The following is a 15,216-nucleotide window of genomic DNA, read 5'->3' as shown; positions in this document are numbered from 1 at the left end:
AACGATTTTTTCTTCTATGAAGTCGATATAAAATTTAAATAAAAATGCATTGTGTGAAAAATTACTCATTCTCCAATAATGTTCCCTAGTTGTAGAAAAATGAAAGAAACATAACAATACAAAATAATAAACACACATTTATCCATTTTCAAACGTCATTTGCAAAATGTTTCCTATACATGAATTAAAAACATTGTTTTTTCTCACAAGGGGTTTTGGGGTTAACAAATTTTAAAATTGTGCTGTGTTTTAAATCTTAGGAAACAATAGCAGAAATATGGCTGAAATATGAAAATAACGGTAAGAGAACCGAAATTTTATCTGTTTGCCCAATTAAACTGTTGATATAGGTCAATTTGCAAACTGTTAAATTAACAAACAATTAAACTGTTGGTAACGGTCAATTTGCAAATCAATATTTTAGAAAAGGCATAACTATTTGGACAAAATTGAATGATTATGTAATTAGAACTAAGTGGAGCTCTTTTAACTTTTAACCATAAACTGGCGAAAAATGAAATAGTATTTCATGCTGCCGAATCGACTTGGCAATTTTCATAGTACAAAACGAATCCAATTTTCATACCTACTTTTTAAAGAGTGCAGTTCTTTTAGAATTAATTTATTAAAATCCGGTTAAAGTTTGACGTTAATTTAAAAAAAAAAAATCAAAACAGATCATAGTTCGTAAACATGCAAATATTTAAATATATTAAATGTTTTTCAGATTGTGACGATAATTTATACCTTGACTGCAGCAGATAAATTTTTATCAATTTATCAGCTTCTACAGTCCCTTTTTAGAGGCGATTTTAAATATTAATCATACGCTTACTGATAATAGTTATTCGACACAATTTATTTTTATGTATCCTTGTTTTCTAGATGGAGGCACCGTCACCTGTTCGCTACGCTCGATAATCCCTGTAGTTGATTCTCGTTCATCAAGTTTGAAATAATTGAAGATCAAGTACAAATCGTTTTCTTCTACTTTTTTAAATAAAAATTACGATTGGATTGCCAGCAGTTGTATTTTAAGGATTACTAAGTTTTGACAAATGAAAAATAAGGAAAAACGGTCTCGCCGAGAGTTATTACGCATTGAAGATGTTCTATGGAAAAAGCAGTTTATGCCCACGCGCAAAATCATTTTTTTTTCTCTCAGAACTAGAGGCATTGGGTACAAACCTTTCTCCAGAATGTTCTTAAAAGTTTTTTTTTTTCCTGAAAAGTCGATTAAAAATTATTTGTTTAATATAAAATTACTATACTTTTATTTAAGTTCATTATATTAACTTGTTAATTTTAACAGAATAAAAAGGATAGCTGGATTTGAATAATAAATAACTGTGATTAAAAATATACCATTTAGAAAGGCAGAATGCGCGACACAATAAGAATTAATAAATTAGAAGTAATTTTTTCTTGTTAACAGATCATATAGGAAACAATTCTTATTTCTCTTTATTCTACATATATTTTCAAATGTCGGTATGAAATGTCGAAGTTTTATATTTGGCAACATCTAATCTTTTTCTATATATTTTTTTTTCTTTATTTTTATTATTTTTAATGAAGTCAAGAGGGATATTATGAAAATCGCGTAAATGAAAAATTTTTCCACAACAATCGATAAATATTTATTAGTTAAAGAAAAAATTAAGAAGAACCTTTTAAATTGTAATAACTTTCAAACAAATAAGAGTTTCTAAGAGGAAATAAAGACTCTATGTTACGGTTATAAACTAAATTTGGCTCTTTCAGCATACCAAATTTAACTTCTGAAACTGAATTCTTGCGGCCATAGAGCGGCCCACGTGTTATTTTTCTAACAAGTTTAAGAATAAAAATAATCTTGACTTAATTTTAGAATTATTTTTTAATTCCATTGCAATTTGCGTTCAATCTCCTACATATCTTCGTAATGTGAAGTTTCTAAATCTAACAGTGTTTGATAAAGTGTAACGTTAAGTTGAAAACCCCAAAACAGTGGCGGTGTCAGGGACCTTTTCAGTCTTCTGACAGAGAAGGAAATTTATTAATATCTGCTCGTTTCACGTTAATTTAGCAATGCGGTCTATTTTTCCAACTTCATATAAAAAGAATGTTTTAGGAATGATCAATGTTAATGTTATTATTCTAGGTTCTCATGCGTTCGCACTCCTCGATTAGACCAATTTAATCGAAAACTTCAACACTATTATCTTAAGTAAAGAATTCTAAGAGTCATGAAAAAAATCATGATAGCGTCTCGAAAATCAAAAAGCATCTCGAAATGAAATAATAAAAAATAAAGAAGACAATTTTTGAAATTCTTAGGATTCATTGTTTTACAGACTGAGTTTTTTCTTTTTATTTTCACCAGAGCGTATTTTTAATAGTGTTACATTAAATTACTTTAAAGCATTTTATAATCTTTTTATAGTTAACTTATACACAACTATTGTTCTCCTTCTTGGCAGCAATTATTATATAAATATTAATACTGAAAAAAGAAAAGAATTTTGTATTGTTCTACGAAACGTATATTGGCTAGAATTAATTATCAATTTGGCCCATTGACTGACAAAAGGATAAAAATTAATTTAGACACCTTTTGTAATTTATGACGACCTTATAAAAGATCTATCCAAGAAAAAAAATGATCAATGGGTATCCAGTGACTGGAATAGTGCATTTACAATTCTCTCATGTTATTAAACTAATAGTATTCCTTGACTTTCATTAATCATTTTATTAACAAAATTGTAATTGTAAAGTATATTTTTTCTCTCTTAATAACACATACTTTTTTTAATTTTTTATTTTAATAATCTTTTTTATTTGGATTAATTCGGTTTTTAGAAAACAGTTCAAACCAATCTTTCAATAAAATTTTATATCAATAATATCTGATATCTAGTAACTTATTCTTAGTTTATTTACAGTTAAATATAATAAATTTCGCAATTATAGTAGGAATAACGAAGTTTACCTAATACGACATAGTTAAATTAAATTTTTACTCTTTATTTTGTAAAAAATAAAATTTTTTTTGATATTTATATTTTTTGTAGAATATTTATTTTAAGGAACTTGTAATTCAACGTTGAGTAATTTACGCTGAGTAATTTTTTTGCCGTATTGACTTATTCATTCTTTATTTGACTTAGCTCAAATAAATATAATATCTCCCGAAATTGATTATATGGGGTTTATATCAAATAAACCCCATATAATCAATTTCGAGCAGTCCAGTAAACATATCTTAATAGAAAATTAAAGGATTTAAGTTTCCAACTCAGAATTTTAACACCTTAATCTTTACACTACTATAACAAACCTTAAATGAAAATATTGTTTCGAATTATTTTCGTAAAAACAAAAACAAAGTTTACTCACTGTCCCTTCCTTACACAGGGGGGTTGCTCTCCCAGGAGCGACCCATCATAATAATTAATTATCGAATTAGTGCTGTTTTAAATAGTTTTCGATAAAATTAAAATAATTTGAATTATTATTAGTAATGATTGCACTAAAATTAGTAGTTTGTAATGCAAGCACCTTTGTACGTTGTAAGAACTAGCGCTTTTTTTTTTAACTGCATATATTAAATGTAAAGTCAATATCAAAAAGAGAATCATAAGAATTTTAATGATCAATTTTATGCAATAGAATTTCAGGAATAAAAAGGAGTTTGTAAGTGTATTTGTGTGCCCTTCATGATATTAAAATATTTGTTAGTAAAAGAAGTAAAGACCTTTATTTTAGAATTAAGAAGTTAAAGTTTACTTTGAGGGGGACGAGAAGGTGATGGAATGTAGCTGTTTCAAAAAAAGATCCTTTTCCTCTCTTTGTTAGTGTATGGTAACTTGAGAAGTTAACGATGTCCGGTTATGCGTTTCTCACATCCCACCCTGTTGGGGGTCAGAGTTCTTGAGGAACTTCAGACTTTTCCAATATTTTGTTATTTTTTTATGTTTTGAATCGATCTCCCCTATCATCAATTTCAGTTTTAATTTCTTTCCTTATATTGCTGACGATTATTATTATTTAACATTTTCATAAGACCACTATTATGTTCAATTGCTCGTAATAAGTTTTTCATTGAACTGTTTATTTTTTTTCCTAAGGAAATAAATAAGCAAAAATATAACAGAAAAACGCAAAATTCTCATATTTCGCAGATTGCGAAAAGCAATACACCGTAAAAGTCATTTACAGATCAAAATTGTGTTTCTAAAATGTATCTAACAAAAATCTTTCAACCATTTGTGGGAAATTAGAAAAGTAAATGAAAAATAAATATATAAATGAACTCTAATTTTTAAAAAAAATATTTTTTGATTTAATATCAAGGTCTTATTTGATTAGTAATATAACTTGTTAAAAATGGAGAGGATCTCGCTTTTTATGCTTTATAAGTACAACAAAGCATCATAATTCTTTGCACTTTTTTGGATTTTTAAACTCCTTGTATCTGAACAGTCCAGAGCTTGTAAATGATTCAAATAAATCAAATTCATTCTCATTCATATGTTTTAAAATTAACATTATTCAAATTAAAATTAACATTAAAATATTATAAAGCGAGAAATCAGTTTCAACCTGCCATAATTCTAACAATTGATATAATAAATCGGTAACTTACTTAATTAACTATATTTCGTGGTTCGTGCAATAATGAAGAAAGCTAAAATATAAAAAGAAAACTCTAAAAGAAAAATTAACGGTAATTAAATTGTTAAATCTTCTTATTTCGCATCTTCATAAATTATTAAAATTCAATTCTTCTCTCATCTGGACACAAATGCATTTAAAGTTAGATCTTTTGTAATTCATGCATTTAAATTTTTTAGTGTCTTAATATTTATGAGTTAACTCAGAAACTTCTAACTGTATTTCATTTCTTAAATTAGCAAAAAACTTCAGAAGGAAAAAATAATTAATGTACTCTGTTTTTATTTAATTTTGAACCAATACAGAAAAATTTATGAACGGGCAATGTTTAGGGAGGAAAACTCCTTAATTCTTTGAGTAGAGAAATAATAATACGTTACAATACCATGCGTTTCTTTCTGAATTAAAAAATCGTTAGGGCGTAGCCAGCGGAGTTAAATTATTGCCGTATGCGCCATTGATAACTTCAATCTACGTTTTATTATCTGTATTTTGTTTTGTAGAGCAAAAACTGCAAGATTTAGAACAATCAAATTACAATGCACTGTAGAGAAGTGTACAGGGATTACGATGGAATGAAGAAAATTTATGATCGATAATTTGTTTGAGAATTATTAACTCCTACACTTAGTGATAAAAAATATCGTATGAGCCGTTCTGCTGGACACAAAAATTCCTCTACAGAATTGAAATTTTGTTTTTCTGAGCAAAAACAACAAGATTTTAAAATTTGAAATTACTATGGTTTATAGAAAGAAATACAGAGAAAATTTAACATTCGATAATAAGTATTATTAACTCTTATACTTGTAAAAAAATTACTATATATGGATGATCTGTAAGATGAGAAAATGTATGATCAAAACTATCAAAATATTGCTAAGTTTACCATAATTCTAGCTCTATGGAAACACCAAAAAACTCGATAATTTTTACCAAAGTGTTTGGGTAATGTTTTAGGTTGACAATAAGATAAAATTTTATAATGTTTGTTAAATTTTGGTAAAATATGGTAAATAATCATGGTAGCTAAGAGCATTTTCTTCTTATAAGCCTTTATTCAATAAAATTAACTGTTCTGTTTTGTATTTTCTACTAAATGTGTGGTAATAAGAACTATATTTGTGAAAACCAGAATTTCTGTTAAACCCTTACAATTTGAATAGAAAATTTATCAAATAAATAGTTTAAATGCAGGATATATTTTAATTTTATTATCCAAGTTAATGTTTTTTTTTTTTTTTTTTTTTTTTTTAAAACCAGAAATGTCAATACAGTTCCGTAATTTTACCGAATTGTTTTCTTCGTATTTTCCACTTAAATGTAATTATGCAGTTAAAATTCGATGAGCTAAAAAATCATTTTTATATGTAAACCTAAAACGAATTTTCCTTCGAATTCCAATTTATTTGAAAGTCATTGCTAATTTAAGTGTTCATTCGTGATTTTTTTCAGGTATATTTTAAATATTGACTGTTTATTCATTTTTGCAGAAAATTTATTTTTTCGTCAGGAGATCTTTGTCTTTTTTTTAATTTTGTAAGCTCGCACTGAATTGTGAATTAAGAGTAGCGAAAGAGAGAGAGAGGGATTTGCATGTTGCAAGATATAAATCTTAACAGTTAAATTGACTTTTTTAAAAATAAATAAATAAATAAACCTAACAATAAAAAGTATTCCCAGTTTAAACTGTTAAAATTCTCGTCAATAAATAAAATAATTTCTCAGCAATTTTTCTTGTTTTATTATTGTAATACACCTTCTGTATTCCTCAGGTCAAATCTTCTTTAAAGTGCAGATGATAATTTTCAAGTTGAGGTAGTCCTCGAAGTCGTTACGATTAGCATTTTAACAAAACATTCTTACATAACGCTACTTCACTTGTACATTTTAAAAGCAAAATGTTCAGCGTTTCAGTTTAAAATATTGGTTTTTAAGGGAAGACAATAAAACAAGGATTTAAGTGAAACAATTACGCGGATAGGTGATCGGAAACGGGGGGAGTCAGAGACTCCCTCTTTTTCTTTTTTTAATTTTCGCATGGAACAATTCCTTAACAGAAAGAGTTAATAATATTTATTAATAATACATATTAATCTTATAGAGAAACAGGATTTTATTTTTCTGCACAGGAAGTCAAAACATTTATGTAAGCATTATTTCCAAGTGTAGAAGTATAAAAGTTTTTCTGAAAAAAAAAGCATACAAAATAAGTTTTGACATAATGCAATTATTTAATTTCGAGAGTTCATTTATCGTTGGTAATTAACTAAATGTTTTTGTTATTTAATTTATTTTTCCTTCATAACACCAGAAATTGTTTTTAATAATTTAAAAATAAATATTGATCTTAATTTGAGGACATCTTACTGTTTGAAATCACAGGACACGTATTTTTAAAAAGAATCATTTAAGTGACCTTGCTTCCAATCCTTCAAGTTAAGGGAAAGAGAGAGGGGAAAGCGAACGCTAAGCACTTTAAACCCCCTTCCCCGATTCTAAGAAATAGTCTCTTCAACCAGGTGGTCCACTTACCCCAGACGCCAAAAGATTCAATGGTCGCCAAAAAATTTGAAAAAAAAGGAGATAAATAATGGAAATGGTCAACTTCAAAAGAGGTCTCCTTTCTGCTTTATTGCAGGAATGCGACCTAAGGACAGGAATGGCCTAAGGACTAGTAAGTAAACTTTTATTCTTTAGCTCATGTTATATTTTCAGTACACTATTATTTATTAATTTTTCACAAATAGTTTGTTTTTATTTTCTTTATTTAGTTTTTAGTAATTATATTTTTTAATCGTTATGATTAGCATGTAAGTTACCATTTTAGTTTTAAAATGAATTATAAGTTCCATTAATTCTAACAATAGAAAAATGATTTTCTATAGCTATTTAAATCAAATGCTTCTTTATTTTTTTAAAAAGTTTTTAATTTAATAATTATTTAAATTAATTTACTTACTTAGTTTAATTACCTTATTTATTTTATTAAAAAAATCGGTAGTCATTTTTTACCAGGACTATGTATTGACGGCGCGTTTCACCTTTTGTTTCAAATAAAACTTCTGATCAGACCTAAAGGGTTTTCTTCAAATATGTTTCCGACCACTAAGAAAAAAAAAAAATAAATGGTATTAACATTTTCTAATTTTTTATTAGTTTATCGTATAATTTAAATTTAATAATTTTTTGATAAGAGTTTTAAATTAGAAACGTTTAACAATCTAAAACTCGTCTCACACTTGCTTTCAGCTCTTAATATTTTTCAGAATAAATTAACTGGAAAAACTCTTTCTAAGTTTGCTTTTGTTGCTTTGTAATTGCTTTTTATTAATGTTATTTATTTTTTTTTTTTTTTTGCACGGATGGAAATACTGTAAGAAAAATCTTTTGGAAGAAAAAATCTTTTGGAAGAAAGGTCAAGATAAAAGGTAAGAACATCTCAAATCTTTATATTAAGGGTAAAATTTAGGATTAAATTTTTAATAATATTAGGAAACTACTTTACTGTTATTGAAGTATGTTTTTTAAAACATGTTTAAATTTTTTAAATAAATAACGCACAATTTAATCTGCAAAAGCATTTTCTTAAAATGTCTTTTAAAATTTTTTTCATATTTTTGAAAAACTTTATATTTATAACGAAAGTTACATTTATAATGAATGGTAAAAAAAATTGTTTTGGCCCATATCTTTGTGTACAAAAGGGACAGGAAATTTGATTTTAAGTAAACAGAAATGCTGGAACTGTCAGGAACGATGTAATTTTCGGCCAAAACATGAAAAAAATCTTGCAATAAACGTGAAATATAATTCACTCTAAAATTCACGTAAACACTATGTAGCCAATGAGGTTAAAAGTAATTAAGATAAACATATACTTTATTATCCCATAAAAGAAATCTACTGCAACATATTTGCATTTTTTAAAATTATTTAAAATAAGAATATTTTTTTGTGGAAATGAATTCAAAGTTCTTTTTAAGTATAGAAATATTTGCAGCATAATATTTTTTCTTTCTTCATAGAATTAAGTTTTCTGTTTCTAGCTCTTTTTCCAGTTCTTGTGCAAATTTTACTATTTATCTAATCTTATTTATCTTTTTCTTAATTCATTCTCTATCTTAAGATTTATAGGGTTGTTTATTTTAAATCTCTTCCTGTTGAACTTTCACCTATTGAAATTTTATTTTTAAAAAAGCATTATGCTTGACATATTTTCCGTAAAAAAAAGTGATTTTAATTGACTGTTGAATATATATATATTTCTGATGATTACTATGTAGTGCAAAAAATTAATCTAAATATTTTTTGAAATTATAATGGAAGAGGCAAAGAATTTTATTTCTGAAATTAAGGGTAACCCGGAGAAAAGTAATATATTGGACTATTTTAGTATCTATAATTTGAATAGACTTCTATGTCTGTTATGCCGGATTTTTTTTCCTTTCATATCTTATTCCTTTTCTAAATTTGAATTAGAGAACAAAATTTAAAAAAGAAAATTTTTCACTTTAATACTACGTCATGTTATAAAAGAACTATAAATTACTATTTTCTTAATGATTGTCATTTATAATATTTGATTGATTTGATAATGTAATTTTATTATAAATATTAGGCAGAATTTATCTAAACACACATTTTACCCCATTTTAGAAAAAGATGCATAATAAGTTAGGACTTTAAATTCGATTTTTTATTTTAGATATAAACTTGTCCTCTAAATATACCCTTTCAATTGTGAACTATATTTTATAGCATTTGCCTAGTGTAATTATTTTAAAGGCAAGATCATCAGTAGTTAATACTAGTTTACGATAAGCATTGAACATATAAAAAATAGGTGGTAAACATTAAACTTATTGTCAGATATATTGTATAGAAAATAGTTAGAAGCAGTTTTTTATTTTTTTTCTCAATTCATTGTTCTTACTTTGTTGATTTTTTGCTGTTTTTTCTATGGTTATATTCTTATTGTTTTCTTTTTCTTTCATGAAAAGTCTGGAGAGACTGAAAATGGCAGTCAACAGAAAAGAAGGTAAGAACATGTTAAAACTACATTTTAACTTAGTGGCATCCATTTTATATTCAATAATTTGTGGCATTCTTTGTATTATTGAAATATTTTATGATTATTAGTAAATAATTGTTTATAATTTTAAAGAAAATATTTTTTTGAATCCTTAACATTTTTTAATCAAAATACTTATTTCTGATTAGCAAAAGTACTTTCCTAAAAAATTTGCAAGTTTATTTTTGACTTTTGTAAATGTTGACCACATACTAGACTAACAAACATACCATACACATGCTAGACTAAAATTGAAAATTTTAAATATACTAGAAATTTTTTTGAGGTGGGAAAAATTTTTTTCGTCAAATGATTTAATTTTATCATAACTTATCTAATTTTACCTAATTCAAAAAAAAATAATCTAAATTTCGCATTTTAATTTTGAACTATATTCTATAGTAATTGCCAATGGTAATTATTTTATAAGAAATATCTTCAGTAGTTAATAATAATTTCCGATAAGCATTGTGCATGTACGAGATAGCTGGTAAACATAAACTTATTGTATAGAAATGAGTTCTAAGCAGTTTTTTTTTTTTTAATTTAATGTTTTTATTTTGTTGATTTATAACAGTTTTTTCCACGTTCATATTCTAATTATTTTTCTTTCTTTCATGAAAAGTCCAGAAATTCTGAGAATGTGAATGAAATAGAATGGTTGAGTACTAGAATTAGAATGCACGAGAATCAACAGAAAAGGTAAGAACATGATAAAACTACATTTTAACTCAGTAGCACCGATTTTATATTCTATAATTTGTGGAATCTATTTTACAAATTCATAGCAAAATTAGAAAATCTACTTTATATTCTATATGTAGAACTGCAATTTTAATAATTTCTTCGACTGTAATTTGTATTAAAATATTTTCAGACTATCAATAAATAATTTTTTATTATTTTAAAGGAAAAGTTTTATAAGGAAATATTTTTTTTTAAATCGAAATTTTTTAATCAAAATACCTGTTTTTGATTTTCAAAGGTACTTTCCTAAACTCTTAGCTTTTTAGCCGCCTAAATTTATTACTTTTTTAAAAAAGTTTCAGCTCGTTTTTTTAAAAATTATGCCTATACTAGAATTACTTGTATTTGTTGAGAGAAATTTCTTTTTTAGTCAAATGATTTGATTTTATCATAGCTTACATGTCATCTTAAAGTAAATTTCCTTTCATAATTTTTAAATATTAAAAATTTTAAAGTAAAAATTTATTATAAAATAAATCTTAAAATTATTGCATAGCTGTTATTAAGTGCTATGTACTGTTATAATGTTTAATATATATATATATATATATGGGTCATTCTCACGAAAACTGTCATTTTTCAGTTCATAAAATCCCAAAAAAGTAAAGTGAATAAAAAGCTCTGAAACTTTCTATATTAATAGAAATATGTAATGGCATTATAAAGAAAGTATATATCCTATAAATTATACTTAATATTTAAATTAATTAATTTTTTAAATAATTAATTTATAATTATTAATTTATAATAATTAATAATTAATTAATTAATTTAATAAATACATTAATTAGTTTAATAAATCAATTTATTAATTTATTTTTCAAATTAATTAATAAGCAAATTAATTATTTTCACTATTTAAAAAGTGAGGGACTGACACTAATAGTGAGGGAATGATATTTTATTTTAATACATGTTTTTATCTAAGTTACATCTACCTAAAGTTTGAAAATGATAACATACTAAGTATATCTAATATTTATTATAATTTAGTCTTATATATTTAATAGTTATTACAGGTTTGGGAAATAAAATTGACTGGCACGATTGAACAAAAAAAAATTTTATAATATACTCATCTTGAATCATTCCCTCACTTCAGCGTCATTCCCTCACTTTATACACTAGTGAGGAAATGACGAATTCAATAAAATTTAAAAATAACAGTTAGGCTTTATTAATTTCTGAAGTCAATCACATACAATTATATTCATACAAGAAAGCTACATATAATTATCCACTTTTTCGATGAAGTTGTATTTTATTTTACTCTAAAAAACGACATGAGGGATTGACAAATGTAAAAAATTTTACCTGGTTTGATTCATTCAAATTTATTCCACAGCAAAGCTTCTTTAAGTTCAAGATGGAAACATACTGCAATTTTGTTCTATGATGCCAGTTGTTAACTTCTGAAGTTTTTATTAAAATATTTTTATTCTAAGATGATTGCAGGTGATAAGAACATTGTTGTGAGGGAATGACGCGAAACACTGGGGATAAAGTTTAAAATAGTGCTGTGTTAATATTTTTATCTGAAATTAAATTTAAAATTTATTTTCTGAATTCTATATTTCAATATTCTCAAATAAAAAACACAAATTTGTAAAAAAAAAAATTTTATTTCAGAAACAATTTTTTTCTTTTTTTAAATCAGCAGTGGGGACAAGTGAGGGAATGACATATTGGTATATTTTTATTACCTAAAATTAATAAAAAATAAAAATTAATAATTTTATTTTTATTCTTTTGTTAGCTTGCATTCTGAAGGACACTTTCCCTGAAATTTTTTTTTTCGTAAGTTGTAAAACAAACATAAAATATACTGGGGACATGAAAATGACTGTTTTTGTGAGAATGACCCATATATATATATATATATATATATATATATATTTCACTGGTTTTCAACTTTTTTTTTTCAACTGGTTCTCTTCAAATTAAAATTTTTTATGTATAAAAAAAATTTAAATATTTTAAAAAACCGTTTAGTTTAAACCAACCTATCTTGATGGCATAAAATTTATATTCTTTAGTTAGTTTGTAAATTCATTACAAATTCAGAAAATCATTCCTCTTTATCGCATATTTTAATAACTTCTTCTATAATAATTGGTATATCATTTTTAAGTAATTAATACTTAATGGAGTATAATTTTGAACTATCATATATTCTTTTAATTGATAGAAATTTTAATCAAATAACATATTTTCAGATTTTAAAAGTACTATTTTAAAAAATTTTACATTATTATTTTTTGCATTTTTAAAAACCTTTAGTTTGTTTATTTCCTTGAGGTTAAAATTTCTTTTAATTAACTAATTTAATTTTATATAAACTTAAAATATTTTCACATATTAATTTAAAGTAAAAAATTCGTTCATAGTTGTTAAATTTTGTTTAAATATTAAAAATATTAACATTACATTACATATTAATAGCTACAAACTATTTGGTGAGAATGTATTCTTTCTAAATTAAAAAATATTAAAGCTTTGCTATCAAATTCTTTATTTAAAATGCATTTTTATGTTCAATTATTAAATAGATTGATCTGTAGTTACAAAATGCAATATATAAGCATTGTTAAGCGATATGTACCGCTTCAATTAGTCTTCTAACTTATGGAAGCATTTTAAAAGTTAACAGTTTATAACACATGAGTTTAAAGTAATGAAGTTTGGTCACCACTTTTAACTTTTTTAAAGTCAATCATAGTTCTCTCGATTTTTAAACTAATTAATTGTTTCATAATACTGTAAAGAGAAGTTTTATCCAGGTTGTTTCGTTAATTCATAGGATATTATTCATAGTTGTTTTAATATTTGATGCTGCAATTTTTTTCCATCCAAATGAATCCGCTATTTTACACATTTTTTTTTATTACGAGCTGGAATATTCATTTTGTGCTATTATTACCTTTTGTTACAATCAGCTTAAATTTATTTTTGTGACAATCAATGCTCGCTAGTAAATAATTAAAAAAAAACAGGTGGTTTGAGCAACTTTATTAAATTCTATAGCGTACTATATTTATAAGAGAAAAACAAAATTTTTGAAAATTATTGAATAGAATTTTTCTTCGAATATTTCCCTGGGATCAATAAAAGTATTTTGAATAGTTAGAATTAATTGATATTAAACTTAACCCAGAATTAAAATGCGTCAAAAATTCATTAGATATTTTGTTTCTGTACATATTATTTAATAAATCTGTTGTAAAATAAATTGGTTACTTTTTTGCAGGAAAACTAGATTCATTGTGAAAGAGAATGCTTATAAAGAAGTTATTGTACAGTTATGTACTTGTTTGTATTTTGATTTGTTATACTGAAATAAAATAATATTCTTTTCTTAAGGTCATGTTTTATTTTAAATTTTATGCATTTTATTTTTATTAAAATTCCAGCTTTATTTATTTAAAATCACAGAAACTGATGTGTTATTTACAGGTTCCCAGTATATATATATTTTTAAAAATATTTATAATATGTCTTGTTTATCTATTATTGAATATGAATAATATTGAAAGAAAGTTATCCAATATTAAATATGAATAATATTGAAAACAAAAATAATGACTGGGTTGTGGCTTTGTTTCTATCAAGAAAAGCTAATTGTAGGTTTAATATATATAATTATTTTCATTTTTTTTATAACTTAAATAACTTATATATTAATATATATAATAATTTTCATTTTTTTTTCATAACTTAAATAACTTATACATTAAGTCGCAATATGTTTTTATCCTAGAATAAAATTTTTATTTAATTTTACCTCATAATGTGTAAAAAAATGTGAACACTCAATTAAACACACAATGTTTTTATATGATTCTACTTTTAACTTATTGCATTTATAATTGATTAAAATGAAATAAAAAAGAAATCTATTATATTATGTAAGAAGATTCATTGGATGATAATTTATCATAAATTGAGCAATTTTTTCCACCATTTTGCTTTTTATATTAGCATAAAGTTTTTTGCATGTAATGGCAGTTATTGCTTTATTACAATATAAAAAGTTAAAATGCAATAAATTACTATAGCTGATATCAGCAGAGTAAGAGAAAACAATTTATGTTCCTTAAATAAGAATTGTTATCAACAACATGCAGCAAAAAGTCTTTGAAATTTAAGGAGAGCTCTAATAAATAAGTAAGTGACAAAAAAAAAAAAAAAATGCCGATACACCTAACATAAAGGTGTGATACCGGCAAGGACGGCATTAAAGTTTTCTATTGAACCAAGTTTGAGGTGAGTTAAGGGTGGTATATCAGCAAATAAGGCAAAGAAGTTCGCCTAAACATCTGATATAAAGGTGTGATACCGGCAAGGACGGCATTAAAACTTTCTATTGAACTGAGTTTGAGGTGAGTTAAGGGTGGTACACCGGCAAATAAGGCAAAGAAGTTCGCCTAAGCACCTGAAATAAAGGTGCGATACGGGCGAAAACGGCATAGACGTTTTCTAATCAGCCAACAGTTAAGGTGCCTTAACGGCAAACGAGGCAACGACGTGTGCCAGTGAACATATTCAGCTTTTGATAAAAAGGCAAAAAAGACATCATAAAGGTACAATAAAAGCCTTTACGGCAATTTTCTCTTTATTCTGTGAAAAAAATTTTTTTTCCCGGTATTTAACAGGCAAAAATGGCAAAGTAATCCAGAGGCAACAAACTAGTTCCGGTCCTTTAACGATTGCCATCGCTTTGCCTGAAATGCCATGCA

General features: G+C 25.2%; 1 protein-coding gene and 1 long non-coding RNA gene across 8 annotated transcripts in view; one reads left to right on the top strand and one right to left on the bottom strand.

Annotated features, from left to right (window-relative positions):
• Positions 1 to 15,216, bottom strand: part of LOC107448774 (uncharacterized) — a 101,840-nt gene that overhangs the window by 38,135 nt on the left and 48,489 nt on the right. The window lies entirely within an intron of this gene.
• LOC147803490 (uncharacterized) lies at positions 7,939 to 13,839 on the top strand. Its single transcript, XR_015429130.1, has 4 exons — positions 7,939 to 8,090; positions 9,663 to 9,700; positions 10,359 to 10,435; positions 13,728 to 13,839. It is a non-coding gene; the product is annotated as an uncharacterized LOC147803490 (long non-coding RNA).

This window comes from Parasteatoda tepidariorum, chromosome 9 (genome assembly GCF_982258835.1).
Source record: "Parasteatoda tepidariorum strain Cologne lab strain chromosome 9, Ptep-v5.0, whole genome shotgun sequence".
Classification (NCBI taxonomy): Eukaryota; Metazoa; Arthropoda; class Arachnida; order Araneae; family Theridiidae; genus Parasteatoda; species Parasteatoda tepidariorum.
The sequence above is the reverse complement of the archived record's forward strand: the minus strand, read 5'-3'. Positions and strand labels throughout refer to the sequence as shown.